We start from the raw sequence: 18,142 nt of genomic DNA on the forward strand, positions 1-18,142 counted from the left end.
TCTGCATTTTATGTTGTAACTTTTTTATTTTATTTTTTTATGATGTTTTATTAACAAAATTTGGGAGGAGCAAGTTCAGATAATTAACCTAATTAGCACTCAGAGAGCATTCAGTTAATCAACTCAATGTCAAAAGGTATAAATTCAGCAGACTGACTTCCGTTCATCTGAGAGTTTATCAGCATCCCTCCTCCACCCATCTCCGCACTTCTAGTTCTATCTACTGTTACCACACCGGGGGGAGGACTCTGGGTTCGGGCCAACATTCCGAGCTCAGAGCCCTCCCCCTGGACAGCACGCCAAACACACATAACTTTACTCTATTTAATTATATGGATATGTGAACTCGTGAAATTCTTGGTTGGAAAAAAAAATCCAGTTTTTCAATGTGTTTCTCAGATGTTTGAGTTTATACTTTATTTACTTTATAGGTTTTTTTTTTTTTGGTGGAAAACTAATTGTTAGACAGTAATATAATATATTAATAGGCCTAAACTAATATGAATGTCTTGCTCACAGAGGGGGCTGGAACACAAAACGGTACAAGCAAATAAAAAGCAGCCAAAGTCACTTCATTGCTAAAAAAAAAAAAAAAAAAAAAACATATCAATGTGTTGTTTAATTATTTTACTATTAATTTACTAGTTTGGGAGTAGCTTGGTCAGAATGCAAAAAAAAAAAAAAAAAAAAAAAAAAAAACTTTATTTAAAAATAAAAACCTAAAAATAACCATTCTGTAGCCTATAGGTCTCTCTAAGTAAATGCTCTGGGAAGTGGGAAAGTTAGTTTATGGTTATCAAAAAAACTAAAAATAACTATTCGAGAACATTCTGTATAGCTTCTTTCGGGGTTTTTACCAAAAAAAAAAAAAAAAAATCCTCCCTGTATAGATTTTCTTTAATTTACACAAATATGTCAGTAGAATAACATATACACTATATCACAATAATGATTCATTACCCTGATTTATGGCTAAATTTATGACTGCATATTTTTTTGTGTTGTCACTCAAGCTGACTGGACAGTGGATGTCAAACATGTTTTATGAGAGCTGTGAGTCTTGATTGGCAGGTCAGTGGTTGTCAATGGGTGTTTTTTATGGCTGAATTTATGGGTGTTGTCCCCCTGATTGGCAGGTCAAGACAACACAGTCTCATCTCCTACTCGTCAAATGTCTGACGCATGGTCAAGAGACCCTGGCGTCACTTTTTAACGCACTGGGTATACCTTTGGCGTTATTTTTCAACGTGCAGGGTAGTCTGATAGACTTCTATAGAACTCAACAGCGTTGAAATTTGACGTCTTGGGTCAGCACACCGTCTGCCTTATGGGTCGACACTACAATTAATAAAAATAAAAAAGGAATAGGCTACAATGCCAGGGCGAGTCAAATGGCGGCTCCCAGATAATTTTTATTTGTTTAAAAACCCTTGCAATCTGATATCAAAGTGCCCACGGCATAAAAGTTTAGCGCGTTCATCAGCGGTGAGTTTAACAACACTCAACTGCAGGTAAAACGGCATTAAAGGTGAGTTTAACAACGCTTCAAGGCGCGTGCAAGTGAGCAGTTTAAGCGTTTTTTTTTTGTCATAGGTACTATGACACTGCTTTATTATAGCATGCTGGCTAACGTTTTTATCGGAGGTTTGTTGATTTGAATAAATATATATAATATGCTACGATTGAGTTCAATTAATCTTTTTGTTGTTGCTGTTGTTGTTTTATTAAATCCTCTAAATTAATAACGCTGACGTCAACGTATGGGCGATCCCAAGGTCCATTGCGATTTTACACTCAGTAGAAGGGTTAACGTTTATTAATAGAGATGGATTTGATGGATCCGAAATGGTCAATATTCATATTCATGCATTTTTATTATTTTTTATTCTTATGATTTATGAGTTTTACTTTTGCTTCCATATATTTATGTACTCATACTTTATATATTAATTCTTATCATATTTTCAAGGATTTACTTGTTATTGTACCCTTCTATTTTTATTTTATATTTAAGAGTATGATTGCTAGGTTCAATTGTTCTTCAAGTGTTCCAGTGTGAAAGCCAGGTCACGCTGACACGTTTGTGGTGAGGTATTGGACGCCTGCCAAGTATTGCAGAAGTGATGTTTTTCAGAATTATTGCTCATTTCAATCTGATCAAAATATGTCTGCTGACATTTGCAAAATTCCCTATAGGGGATAAAACAACTATTTTTGACACTGGACCAGTAGATGATGTAATGGGTGAAATTAACCTTTTCTTTTAGAACAAAAACATCAATTTGAGTGGGATGTAAATTTCCCTATATGCTCATGGTATAAAGCTGACCGGGTCATTGATAATCCAGCTTTTTCCCTCCTTTGCTCTCCTTGGCTTCTACTCCTTGTCTCTTATCTGCAAGTGTCTTAATTATTGCTCTTTTTGATCTTCACAGCACATAGAAACACTTTCACCTAGATATTATCACATAGAGACTGTGTCTGTACCTCGAACTAGTAAATACAAAAAACTTCCAAAACCTTTTAAGGGTAAAAATTTAATTGATGTTCAAAAAATGAAAATCACAGATAAATCAGATAAACAAATGATAAAGCTTGGGTTACTGAATATTAGATCTATTTCTTCAAAAGCACTTATTGTAAATGAAATTATCACAGACAATAAACTAGACTTGCTGTGTTTGACAGAAACCTGGCTAAAACCAGACGATTACATTACTTTAAATGAATCTAGTCCTCAAGGTTATGATTATCGACACAATCCTCGACAGAAAGGCAAAGGGGGAGGTGTTGCTGTAATTTATAGTAATATATTCAGAATCATTCAAAAGAATTTCAAATATAATTCCTTTGAAGTGATGGTGCTTTATGTAACATTATGTAAGTTGACATTTGTGCTGGCTACTGTATACAGGCCACCAGGGCACCATACTGACTTTATCAAAGAATTTGCTGAGTTTCTATCAGAGTTAGTACTGGCTGCGGATAAAGTCCTTGTTGTTGGTGATTTTAATATCCATGTAGATAATAATAAAGACGCATTTGGATTGGCATTTGCAGATATTTTAAACTCTATTGGAGTTAAACAACACGTGTCAGGACCCACTCATTGTCGTAATCATACCCTAGATCTAATACTGTCGCATGGAATAGATATTGATGCTGTTGAAATTCTACAGCAGAGCGATGATATATCAGATCATTATTTAGTCTCGTGTATAATACAATTAGCCAAGGCTACAAAACCACCACCCAGCCATAAATATTGTAGAAAAATCACGTCTGCCACTAAAGATTGCTTTATAAATAATCTCCCCGAGCAGTTTCATCGCCTTAGTATACCTGACAACATAGAAGAACTCGATGCTGCAACAGAAACTATTGGCTCTCTCTTTTCCAGCACATTAGATGCGGTCGCTCCTTTACGTCTAAAGAAGATTAAGGAAACTAATCCAACGCCGTGGTATGATGAGCACACTCGGGCTCTAAAACGAGCTGTTAGAAAAGCTGAACGTAGTTGGAAGAAAACAAAACTAGAAGTTTTTCGCCTTTCGTGGAAAGAAAAAATGATTGAGTACAGAACAGCCATAAGAAATGCTAGATCTACTTATTTTTCAAATCTCTTAATAGAAAACAAACATAATCCTAGGTATTTATTTGACACAGTGGCTAAATTAACTAGAAACAGAGATTCAACTGCTGACGTTTCCATAGAGCACAGCAGTAATGACTTTATGAACTTCTTTACTTGCAAGATTGATAATATTAGAGAGAAAATTATAAACATGCAACCGTCTACAGTTTCTCTTCAGACAGTGCACTGTAGTGTCCCTGAGGTAAAACTAGAATCATTCGCCGCTATAGAAGAGGAAGAATTATCTAAACTTATCAAATCATCAAAATCAACGACATGTATGTTAGACCCAATGCCGACTAAACTACTGAAAGAAATGCTTCCAGAGGTCGTAGGTCCACTTCTTGATATAATTAATTCATCTTTAACACTAGGACACGTGCCAAAAACCTTTAAGCAGGCTATTATCAAACCTCTTATTAAAAAACCTCAACTAGATCCGAGAGATTTAGTAAATTACAGGCCAATCTCGAATCTACCTTTTCTGTCAAAGATACTAGAAAAGGCAGTTTCAACACAACTGTGTTCCTTTTTAGAAAGAAATGGAATCTGTGAGGATTTCCAGTCAGGATTTAGACCATACCATAGTACTGAGACTGCTCTCGTTAGAGTTACAAACGATCTACTCCTATCATCCGATCGTGGCTGTATTTCTCTATTAGTGTTATTAGATCTCAGTGCTGCTTTTGACACTATCGATCATAACATTCTTTTAAAAAGACTTGAAAACTATATTGGCATTAGTGGAATTGCTTTGGCATGGTTCAAATCATACTTATCTGACCGTTATCAGTCTGTGGTAGTTAATGAAGAGATGTCGTATCGATCACAGGTTAAATATGGGGTACCACAAGGCTCAGTATTAGGACCGTTGCTTTTCACTCTGCACATGCTGCCCTTAGGAGAGATAATTAGGAAGCATGGTGTTAGTTTTCACTGCTACGCTGACGATACTCAGCTCTATATTTCCTCGCGCCCTGACGAAACCTACAAATTCACAAAACTAACAGAATGCATAGCTGACATTAAAAACTGGATGACAAGAAATTTCTTATTATTAAATTCAGAAAAAACTGATTTCCTAATCTTTGGACCAAAAACTTCCTCACGAAAAAACCTTGAATACTCTCTAACACTTGACGGGTGCTCCATTAAACCTTCGTCCTCAGTTAGGAACCTGGGTGTGCTCTTTGATACCAATCTTTCATTTGAAAGTCATGTTTCTAGTATCTGTAAAACCGCCTTCTTCCATCTAAAAAATATATCTAAATTACGACATATGCTCTCAATGACAAATGCGGAACAGTTGGTTCATGCATTCATGACCTCAAGACTAGATTATTGTAACGCTCTACTGGGTGGTTGTTCTGCTCGGCTTTTAAACAAACTACAGTTGGTTCAAAATGCGGCAGCTAGAGTTCTTACTAGAACCAGAAAGTATGACCATATTAGCCCAGTTCTGTCAACATTACATTGGCTCCCTATTAAACATCGTATAGATTTTAAAATCTTGCTACTTACTTATAAAGCTCTAAATGGTTTAGCTCCCCAGTACCTAAGTGAGCTCTTAATGCATTATAGTCCTTCACGTTTATTGCGATCTCAGAATTTAGGCCAGTTGATAATACCCAGAATATCAAAATCAACTGAAGGCGGCAGATCATTTTCCTATTTAGCACCTAAACTCTGGAACAATCTTCCTAGCATTGTTCGGGAAGCAGACACACTCTGTCAGTTTAAATCTAGACTAAAAACACATCTCTTTGCTCTTGCATACACATAACACATTATCAATACATTAACATTTTTCAAATCCGTTAAAGGATTGTTACGCTGCAATAATTAGGTCGGCCGGAACCGAGAACATTTCCTATAACACTAGATATACCTGTACATCAGAACAAGAATGGCATCTAGGCTAATATCTGTCTCTCTGCTTATCCTGAGGTTTGCCGGGTGCTGGATCCAGGCCGTATCCAGGTCAGATGGAGAACCTGCGTCTGGACCTGACTACAACGTAGCCCAGGATCCCCGTATCCGCTTACATATATTTATATATAATCGATTTTTAATCTCTATAATAAAAATGTACAATTCAGATTTTGATCTCCATATACATTTACATATATATATCTTCCAAGGGGTTTTTTCCCTCCTAGGACTTTTTTCCCAGTGCTAGCACGCTGGGTTTTTCTCCTAGGGGGTTTTTTCCACCCCTGGAAGTCAGCCGACATTGGCTTAATGTAGCACCATCTTGTATATGTTACATATTACCACGCTTGTTTGTACAGTTTTAACCACTTCCCTTTTTTTCTGTGCTTCTAATATGTAAAGCTGCTTTGAAACAATTACCAATTGTAAAAGCGCTATATAAATAAATTTGACTTGACTTTGACTAGATACAATACACTAAATTTTATAATACTCCAAATTTTATTATTAACTATTGACTGCTTCTTTATGGTTGTTATTTTACCTTTTGGTTTTATTAAGTACTTTCATTATCGATTAAAGTTTGCGTGTGAGGCTAAATTTAATTGTAATGAATAAATAATTTTTCATCAACTTTATCTACTGCCTGGATCTCATTTTCTCAAGTTTTTGCATCAGGATTACACATCAAAAACTGTTGAATCAGGACAAGAAGTTGTGTTTAGAAACTTTAGATTTGTAAGGCGGCCATTTTTGATGATATTTCTGATCATATTTCTGATAAATATAGCTTTCTGCACCACATGTGCGAGCTAGCAAAGTTAGCTAACTGAATTAAAGTTCATTTTTGTCGCATATAATCATGTAAGGTACAATTATTGGGGAATGTAAGATTTTCAGTATTACATTAGCCCACAACTATTATCGAACATTATAAATGTTCAGAATGAAGAACGGTGTTGCCAGATTGGTTTGTTTTACAGCCCAATTGTTAAAAATACATGCAAAATTATATAATACACAACCAAAATAAATCCATAATTAACAATACAAATTAATTCATAACTACTACATTGTGGCATCACAATTTTTCTATATGAAATAAAACTATTCATATGTATAATGTAATAAGTAGTGCTGTCATAAATTATTGACTGATTTATATACATAAGTAGCTTACAAAATAGGTAAATTAGAAAATATATAACAATGACATGTATGAAAAATGATCGATTATGCCAATAAGTTGTGTTGTTTGTTGACGTTGTCTAAAGTGCACTGTAGAAAATGTGTGTGCGTGTGTGTGTGTGCGTGTGTGTGTGTGTGTGTGTGTGTGGGGTGTAGATTTCAAAATGTCTCAAAGGAAGTTCAAGCCTTGCCCCTCCTGCCAAACACCTAACCAGGTGAGGGAAAGTGGAATAGAGCATTATGGCCAATATTCAAATATGTGGTTTTAATGTTCTACATTTCTCATTATTAGGTCACTAAAGTATGCTCCTACTAAATGACCCTGTATGATATCTGTACTGTGTTACAAAACCGTGATAATGTAAGGCATCTGGTTGATATCAATTTCGATTGCTTGTTTTGCACCAAACGCCATAGGCAACAATGATTAGAGTAGCCCGGGTGTCTCCTACATCTGCCACTTTCACTGTATGATTATAATAATAATAATCCTGTGTCAATCTAGAGATGCATATTCTGAATTGCATTGTGCTTCATGTGTTCCTCTCTTTCCTGTATACAGACAAATTAAACTGTATCTTGATTGTAATTCTTATCTGTGACTGTGGATCTGATGTCTCACTTTGGTATACTTTTACCAACACAGGTGAGCCGCAAAACCTGCAGCTGTTGTTTTGCACCCATCTCCCAAAAAAACAAAGTAGCCGCCAAAAAAGTGACCCTGGACAGGAAGTGGGGGGAAAGGGTCCTAAAAAATAGAAATGCGGGAAGAGTGGTGGACTCTCCCCATATTGCAGTAAGTAGAAATGCTCATATTTCATTAAGCAATATGATTTGTTTCACTTTTATTAATATTGTGTGATAGGGCAAGGGCCTCATTTTACAAAAATAAGTTTAATCTGTCAGTGAATGAATTTGAGGTAGTCATAGATGGCATTGGTGTAACATATTATTTTAATTAATTTGTAATTTGCTCGACATGCATGGAATAGAATGCGCACGTGAACGCCATCGGTCTTTATTCAAGAACCGCCAAAATATCTTTATTCAAGAACCGCTATGAGGCCAAAACAATCTCTGTTACCTAAATCATCCGTTTATCACTGTAAAGCCGCTTTGAAGCAATCTACATTGTTAAAAGTGCTATATAAATGACGATGACTTGACTTGACTTTCTTTTTGACCAGGCGCTCATGTACATTTGTTTACATATACAACCGGCTACATTGTAAATATAACCTTTCTTTAGTATCACACAGGTACTGCAGTATGCGTGTTACTGAAGTCTCTGTCTCTGCTAAAGGCAGATCACAGAATTCAGACCCAGAGTCACTATTAAAGACAGTCTTGCATGATTATGTAAGTAGATAACATGCTCCTACCTTGCACTACCACCCCTAGCATGTGAATATTGCATCTCACACTTATAGTGCCTTGCGCTGCGTTATTTTTAGAGAAAGTGCATGATGACGTGGCAAAATAACTCGGGACATGCGTGAAAGCCATGCTGTGTGCAACATATATGTTGTTAAAAGCAAGGCCATATTCCAGGTGTCCTGTTTCAAAGCCACAACCTAAAAAAGCATTTGAATTACTACAGGAGAGATAGTAACAAGGTTGCCTTGTTTAAATCTGGCTGGGGGACTACCGATGAAAATTAGCACTTTTGAGCTAACTCGGGTACATTTACATTGTTTTAATGTTTATTAATGTACATTGTCCCCTTTCAAATAAAGAAATAAATGAAAAAAGGGGAGTGTTTGGACCAGGTGGATAGGTGGCCATAAAGAAGGAGTCCAATGTATTTTTGTTATCATATTTTGTTTTGTGTGTGTCCAATCAATATAATTATTTTTGAAGGGTGTCAGGACTTTTAGTGTTCCCTTTAGAAACCCAGATTGCTAAATACTAGACCACCAGCATCCAGCACAACATTACATGAATATTGGTTGTATAAAGCAGGGGTTCTCAAACTGTTTGTGCCAAGGACCCTTTGTGTGGGAGAACAATTTCCAAGGACCCCTCATAATCAAAACAATTAAGCTTTTGCTTGCTACCATTTGTATACTTTGATCTCTGAAGTTGTGTCCGGGTTCATTATTCTGTGTTTTCTAGCTGGTGTGTACTAACTTGCTCTTTAGTCAACTTTGGATTTTGAATCACTTGATGTGGACTGACTCAAACATTTATCCAAGTTCATCAGCTATCTTAATGGCAAATAAGCCAAGCTAAGCAGCAGGAAGAATGGTTCATCATGACCTGAGTGAAGTGATTCAAGTGATTCACAACAGATTGACTTGATTAGTCATAATCACAAAAAAGTTAAATGTTACTGTTTTAATTTATTAGTGCATTTATAATCAAGATTTTATATGTAGATTCTAGATCATTACATTGTCATTGATAAGCATTTCTTAACGATAAAGCACAACTTTCTCATTCAAAGCAAATCCACTTTGAGAACCACTGGTATGGAGTAGTTCACACTTACATCGATTAAACAGAGTAAAGATTATGCGTATTTGGCGTGCTGTCCAGGGGAGGGCTCCGAGCTTGGGATATTTAATGCAATTTTTTTCAATAGGATGGAAAATAATGCAGTGGGAATAACTAATGTTTGCTGTCTAGGTTTATTTATTACAGGTAAAAAAAAAACTAAGTGCATTGGGCTATGTCCCAATTCTATTTTTCGGCAAGAAGGATAAGGCCTCTGGAAAGTGGGTGGCTGATGTGGTGACTCATCTGCCACCCACTGAGGATAACCTAAAAATTGTGGCCAATTTACAATTTACAATACAATTTTGTATTGATCAAAGAAGGTAGGATTTGTGTAATTTAAGTCATGACAGTTTTAAACTGAAATATTGAAAATTAACATACACATACAATATTGTAGGGAACTCCACGAAGGCATTGCCCGAGCCCCAGCCTCAGGCCCAGACCTAGCCCCAGCCTCAGGCCCAAATGTTTAGCGCATATAGTAGTTTTGTTTGAGACAGAGAAGATAATGATAATAGCTGAAAACATATTGTAATATTTCACCTCAAGCAGGATGTTGAAAGAAATTATTCTGCAGACGTTAAACAACTTAGGAAAATCATTTGAAATGCTGGTTTGTCAAATAAGAAAGTTCAGACAAACATTTAAAAAGTTTCATCACACATGCTTTCCCATGTGAGGAAAAGCACTTACACTGTTTTGTCTTCAACTAAAACAAAAACACATCCCAACCAACATCTGCTATCTGAACAAGATGGCTAAATTTAGTGGAGTAATAAAAACGTCATTTACAAAAGCACATTTACAAACTTTTATAAACTGTATTTATTATAAATGGTGAAAGAAACATCAATTTAGTCAAACACTCTCAAGCTTAAATTCTTCATTTGTATTCCTATTCTGAATGTTGACAGCTCTCAAAGAACAGCAAAAACCAAAACACCTAAAAAACAAAACACAGTCTAATGTGAAACATAATATGGACCATGTCATCTGCAATCTGAACAAGATGACTAACACTATGAGAGTAATAAAAAATGTGCAAAACCACATTAAAATTTTCACAACTGCTCACGAATGTGTTTGTGCATTTTTATTATAACTATACTTTTCATTGTGATTTTGAAATTTTGGTGTTTCGGATATACATAATTCTGTAGAAAGATTATGTTTGAAAATGATCTATAGCTTTTGCAAAAGTGTGGAACTTTGCATCACAGCGGTGTGACATAGACCTGACAAAATATGTCAGTGTGTAAAAATACGCACACATAGATTTTATAACATCTATTTACACAGACAGAAAAATATCTAACTGTATATTGTGTCGCTTTCATAGAACATTCCATGACCAGTTTATTTGAGGGTCAAAGAAGATGGAAAATAGCTGAAACATCCTATGCTAATTTCTTTAATTTTGTGCTGGATGTTGAAGCTAAAAAAGTGTTAGTAAAAAACAAGCAAACAAAACTTTAAAGCCACATGAAACCATAATATTCCTGTTGAAAATATTGTATAAATGAGAATATTATATAATTACATGTTGAAGCTTTCAGTTTGACTTCCATAGTATTTTCTTTTAGTATAAAGACTGGATCACCCAACACAAATTTTTGTGTTCTGACCTCAAAAAGATCACACCTAGATTAGTTTTCTTGAGCCTTGCATGTTTGTACTATATGCTTAAAACTTATTGATCAACATGATTCCCTTGTGGTTGTTAAACACAGCAGGTAAATCAATTTAAATGTAGTTTTGTCAAAAGAAAAAAGGTTCATCCATACATTTAAAAAAAGGTTTTCTAAGTGGAAATTATGTATTTGTCACAAACAAATTCAAACAGTTTTTACTCATGTGAGGAAATCACTCGGGTACATTAATAATAAAAATGCTGGTCATCAGACTGTTTTAAAAGAAATTAAAGAATAAAATGAAGTAAAAGTTTTGTTTAAACGTGCCTTGCTTTTAATGGCAGACAGATGTATAAATGTTTAAATGATTAGGTTAACACTTGTGTCTTCTTTTAATTTTGAAGTAAATGTGTATTTGTTCTTTTGCAACACACACACACACACACACACACACACACACACACAAAAACACCTGTTTAATTTTGTGCTGTATGTTGAAGTTAGAAAATTGTTAGTAAAAAAACAACAACAACAAACAAAACATTAAATCAGCATGAAACCATAATATTCCTATTGAAAATATTGTATAATTACATGTTTAAGCATACTCTCAGTTTTCTTTAAGTAATGAAGCTTGATCACCCAACACAAACTTTTGTGTTCCGACCTCACAAAGATCACACCTAGATTACTTTTTACTCATGTGAGGAAACCACTCAGCTACATTAGTAATAAAAATGCTGGTCATCAGACTGTTTTAAAAGAAATTAAAAAAAATAAAGTAAAAGTTTAAAGAAAATAGACAACATGTCTTGCTTTTGTGGCAAACAAATGTATAAATATTTAAACGTTTAGAATCGTGTGTCTTATTTCTAAGTCAAATATGTATTTGTTCTTTTCCAACACACACAGACGTGCACACGCACACACTATTAAAACTAAAACATTTCTTAAAATGTATCAAAAGTAAAGACACATTCAGATCTGAAGAAGACTTCAGATGCCTCAACCCCTGTGGAGATAGGATCCCAACCCCCTGCAAGGACCCCAAACTCTGGATCAACATGCACCAGTGCTAAATTTTTCTATATATCTTAATCATTTGTTAACATATTTTCATAACTTCAATGAGCACATTGTGTCTGCCCTAATTTAATACATTGTTTAAATGAATAGATTGTTAACTAACTGGGTGATTTGTATATACATTTCTGAAATGACACAACTTGCACACTATTGTTAATTATTGAAATGTTGACAAGCACTCCCTGTAAAGCTGCTTTGAAACAATGCATATTGTGAAAAGCACTATACAAATAAATGTGAATTGAATTGAACAATGTTATGTACACTAATTCAGTATAGGATGTTTTTTTGTGTGTATGTGTGTGAGAGCCCAGCGAATCACCAGAAAGGTTTTGATGGAGACATCTAAGCAACTTTCATAAAACCATTAACACAAACACACAGGATGCCCCAACGGGTTGACTCAGAATCACCTTCACTGTGAGTTAAATAAATGTTTTTCATTCTTTTTAACATAGATCCTATCTGTGAGTTTGGAAACACAGATACAGATGCTCCAGAAAGAACATCTCCCAAACAACACCTATTCTGGGGTGTGTAGTTAATGAGGACTCTTTGGCTTGATGAATATTTCTGATTCTTTGTCTTAGGAAACTAACATTAATCTATAGTTCTGGTATTACTGATCATCCTATGGTGCCAACACGCACTCACGCATACACACAGAGTTGTTCTAAAAAGAACATGTCCAGGATTTTAATGGATATAGCCAGTGTGGTGTAGGGTAATACTTCCTTAATGTCTTGACTCAAATATTCTGACTCAATTAACATATGCCCCATTGACCAAACACCACTGATTTTAACAGTGATGCGTGAAATTTGCTATAGGGTGACTTTCACCCCACAATCAAAGGAAAAACATGCCCACCATCAGTTCCCAATACACTGAAAGGAGCCAGATACCCAGGATTCACCAAAATGTCATAAAAATGCCAAATCTGGGGTGAAATACAACTTCCATAAATTTACCCATATATCTAACTATAAATCCAATTCACCCCATATCTCACCCACACTCTTGACCTGCCAATCAGGGGGACAACACCCATAAATTCAGCGATAAAAAACACCCATTGACAACCACTGACCTGCCAATCAAGACTCACAGCTCTCATAAAACATATTTGACATCCACTGTCCAGTCAGCTTGAGTGACAACACAGAAATATTGCGGTCATAAATTTAGCCATAAATCAGGGTAATAAATCATTATTGTGATATAGTGTATTATGTTATTCTACTTATGTCACTGCAACATTCTGGGAACCTACTGAGAATGTTCCTGGAATGTTGTTATTTAATTCCCAAAAACCAAAATGGGAACCATATGGAAATGTAAGGAAAACATTCGTGTTTGCTGGCTATTAAATAAGCCCCAAGAAGCCATGGTTTACAGTGATTTAGATTTAGAACAGCTCATCTCTCAAAGTTTGTGGGCAGTGTAATAGAGTGAAACAGTGCCTACTAGCTTTTTCAGCAGCTCTTTCCCATTCATTTTTCCCATAGAGATTTTGAAAAAAACTTATTGTTATAGAGTCATAAGTCACGAACCGAGCCAATCAGCCATATGGCGTGAATCATAACACTACAAAATTTGATTTGAAGCAACAACAAAAAAAAAAAAAAATGGACAAAGGTACCAGACAGAAGAGTTGTAATTGAACTTGAAAAATATTGTGTATTGACGTCTTTCCGTGGTTGAAACATACCTGATGTTCATTTCATGCTATAACTAGTAGGAAGAGATGACTGGTTTATGTGCTGCTTGAACTGAGGCGCTACAGTGATCTATCCCATTCCCACATTAAAGAGCCACAAAACAGTATTGAATTTCTTAAAAATTTGAAAGCAGAGATTGTTTCTTACTAAAAAGTAATCTACTTTGCCTTTTCTGTCAGTGCCTTATTTGTATCCTCTTTGCTCCGCAATGTATTTCTTTTATAGTTCATTCAGAGTCAGATTTATTGGTTCCTGCTTTATCTTATATAGCATGTCTTAAGGCGTTAACTATTATCTTAACTAGGAAGATACATAAAAACTAATATGGTTATACTTAATGCAATTCATCTCTTATAGGAAATAACATAGCTTAAAGATGTGTGTGACAAAGAAAAGGATGCAAACATATGTATCTTAACAATGGCCATTTTAAGTCATTTATGACTTATCCAATATTTGTTTGCATCATTTATACAAAACATATTGCAAGCAAATCTAATGTCAAACATGTTATTCTAGTTAACTGATTCATATAATCTTGAACACTGTGGTTGTTCGCTTCCAAAGAGGGGCTAGAAGGCTTAACCCACCTCGCCCTCATACCGTCCCCACATGGGACCTGTCTATGGTTCTTAGGGCCCTCAAGGGACCTCCCTTCGAACCTCAACATTCGGCTGGGATGAGCCCTCTCTCACTTAAAACGGCCCTCCTGCTAGCCCTAGCATCGGTCAATCGAGTTGGCGACTTAAGCTGAGGACACACTTAACGATTATAAGGCAGATTATGAATGTAAATTGATACTTATGACTGATCGCGCTCAAACGCATCCAGTCAGAGCCAGTTGCGTTCAGTTGGCGATTACAGTCGGTGTTCAAATTCCGTGTGTAAGTATTTAAATCTGCTTCAGTCGTAGGAAACAATCACTGTGCGTTGAGCACAGTCTTAGAATGTTTTAGCTAATTATTAAATGTGTGCCTGGCATTACAAGCACTCTCTGTAAGCGCATCCTGCCTTGCAACAACTGCAAGGTCATCCTAAAGCCAAGGCTCGGCTATGTGCCTAAGGTGGTCCTCTCTGTCCACCTTTGCCAGATTCTATAGTCTGGATGTCCCTAGGCTACAGGCGTGGGTACTCTCTGTCTAGTAGGCGTCGATCCCTATGTGCTCAACCCTCCATTGCCCTTATGTCTCTGGCCAACGGCCCGAGCTCGGACTCCCGGGGCAACCCGGCCTCCTCTATCCCTATGCAACCCTATGCAGGCCTTACGAAGTGTCTCAAGCTAGGGTCGTTCCGCCTTAGCAAGCCATTGTTGGATAAGTTCCCCATAGTGTCTTCGACGCAATACGAGTAAACCATATCGAGAGGGAACGACACTCGGTTACTAACGTAACCTCGGTTCCCTGAGATAATGGGAAGGCGTATTGCGTAGAGGCCCATACTAACAGGGTCCACAACTGGGCGATCGTCGCTTCAGTCAATTAAAATCTGATTTTTATGGTGAAGCAAGCCGCTTATATAGGCAGATGCCTTGTCCATTCTGGCGGGCACCATGCACACCATGGTGGGAAGTGCACCCATTGGTTTGTACATTTATGCTGCATCACCATAGGTTCATGCCGTTGCAGCTTGCCAAGCCAATCAGCTCGCGCACAGCCCTGATTGGCTTCTGGCTTGTGCATTTGCACTGCGTTGTTTGCACTGCATACTCGTTCCTGTTATCGTTAACCATGGTAACCACAAATTAACCACAAATTAACCAATAACACTATAGTTTATGGTATTTGTAGTAAAACTATTGTTGCACAAATAGTATCAATCTGCCAAAAAACCATAGATACCACACTTTTACTATAATAAAACCATAGTTAATTTTCAGTGTTCACGATAGTTTGCAGTGCAAGCTAGTTGCAATGTGTTATTTAACTAACTTTTTATACATGCAAATACAATTAAAGAATAATACAAATTTACAAAACAATCTCAGTAGAATATGTTTTAACTTAGTGTAACATTTAACAGTTAGAAAACTACATGCATGTGATATCACATTTAGTCGGGGCAATTCGCTTCCTTCTACGTCTGTTTCGTCCGATGCCTTTTTATCTGAGTCTGTTTCATCCGATGCCTTTTTGTCTGAGGCCTAATTGTACGAGACCTGAAACCTGACGTCGTTTTTCCTGAGACCCGAAGCCTTTCAGTCTGAGGCATGATGCCTTATAATTGTATGACTAAGGTCTGAGGATGTTCTAAAATGTAAACCGTACACTTGGCAATTGTCTATTTACATGATTTCCTGTACTTGGCTCAAGTGTTCAAGTAAGTGTTTTAAAGTAAAGTGTTTTAAAAACTATAGTTTATGGTATTTGTAGTAAAACTATTGTTGCACAAATAGTATCAATCTGCCAAAAACTATATATTAAAAAAAAAATGTATATATCATAGGGTTGTTTTTGGTGGGGTAAATTAAACATGATATGCGGTTATGTCATAATCATGTTGCATTGTAGTATATGGAGCTGCCTGAAGTGTACATATTAAGTAGACTTGCTCCCTCTGTCAAAATCAAGGGAGTGAGGGTCTGTTTCATATAAACTTCCTCGTCCACTTCAGGAAGTGGAACGCACTTCAAAATGGCGGATGTGCTTAGTTCCTGAGTGCTGGTCTAAAACTGGAATGGAATGTAGCCCAAGTCCCAAATGGCACCCTTCCTCTGAGTCGCACTTTCCTTGGACTGGGAATTATGCGTTTCTAATGCTGCCTTCACGTGCTATCTGAAATTTGATAATTTCCACTTCTGAAGTCGTGATTACGAGCTCATCTCATTCAAGTTTCGCAATGGGAGGGCGTTCATGTGCAATTTTTACCTAGGAAACTCGTAATTGCGATAATTCCGAGAGCACGTGAAGGCAGCATATGGCACCACTATCAACGCCTAAATAAATCTACAGCGGTCAGGTGGTATAGCGGCCACGTGGTACACCTGGGAGCTTTCTGAAAACTCTCAGTTTACAAGCTGTAATTATGAGCTCTACGAGGGCGTGAACGCTTTTAACAAGCTAGAATCTTGTGACTACAGGAATTACGATCCACAAGACCGAAAGTGCATAGAAGTGTGCCATTTGGGATTCAGCTGTAGTGTTTATATAGGTTTAGTGTGTGTTAAAGGCACTGCACTTTGGCATTTTTAAGATATGGGACAGTCTTGTGCACTTACTTCATGTCGTGAGCACACGCTTTCAAGTGGCCAAAACCGCAGATGTAGGTATTTGGACAAGGCACAGGTTTTATTTCTCAAAGAATCAGCGTATTTGAACGAATCAGATGAGTAAATTATTCAATTAGGCTATCCATTCATAAATACAGTCGCTTGTTTAGTTAAATTATCACTTTGAATGAATCGGTTGAAATAAAGATTCAACTCACTCATTAGGACAGTGATTGCCGCCACCTACTGGTGGTTTTAGTTTCATATTTAAAGTAGCCTACTTTAAGTATTTAATATTTCTACATTAAAGCTGTTATTTTTAAAACATTAATCTCCTATTATAATTTATGGACAGTGTTGGGTATAAGTTAATCTAAAAAAAAGTAATTAATTACTAGCTACTAATTACATCTTCAACAGTGAAATTAGATTACTGTACTAGATGCTCTCTTTCTAAAAACTATTCAATTTCTTATTAATAACTTTCTAAATCCCATATCAACCTCGACCAGTTGAACAATATAAAGATAGACATGAAACTGCTCTTTTAATTATTTTAAATAATATAAAATAGCATATATTATTCTTGAACTAACCAAAGTATTTAAAGAGAGAAGGCTACATTACATTGTAAAATTTTGATGTTAAATCCACTATTGTTTTATATAGAATTGTTGTAAAGTCTATACAGTATTTAATGGAATCCCATCAGAAGTAACTGTAATTAAATTACAGATAAATTAAGAGTAATCCCTTACTTTACTTTTTTGAGGAAAAGTAATTAAATTACACATCTGAGCTGCATTAAACAGTAAGTGTAATTTCAAAGATGGATTTTGTTGATACTGATTTTAGTGTCTTATTCTGATTGAACTGACTGATTAAATGTAAAAATTTGACATAAGAGGACACAGACGTGAAAATACATTTAAAAATACTGTTCATCTCTGGCTTGCTTTATTGCTCAGTGTTATTTCAGGGTTTTGATCTTCTCTCAACTGAGAGTGTATCCTGTGTTTTATTGTAATTATAATGTCTATATTACCTCTAAATTTTGACTAGGATAGAGTTGTTGCCTATTAATTGTTCTAGAAACACACATATTTTAAATTTTTGTGTATTTTTGCTACTCCATAATGATGTTTTATAAAAGCAAATATAGCCTTAGTCCCGTGAAGCGTGGTGCCAAACAACCCCTTCTAATTAACTCTGTAAACTCACTGTAAACCACGGCTTACGGTGCTTA

Source organism: Chanodichthys erythropterus, chromosome 16 (assembly GCF_024489055.1).
Source record: "Chanodichthys erythropterus isolate Z2021 chromosome 16, ASM2448905v1, whole genome shotgun sequence".
In the NCBI taxonomy this organism is placed as follows: Eukaryota; Metazoa; Chordata; class Actinopteri; order Cypriniformes; family Xenocyprididae; genus Chanodichthys; species Chanodichthys erythropterus.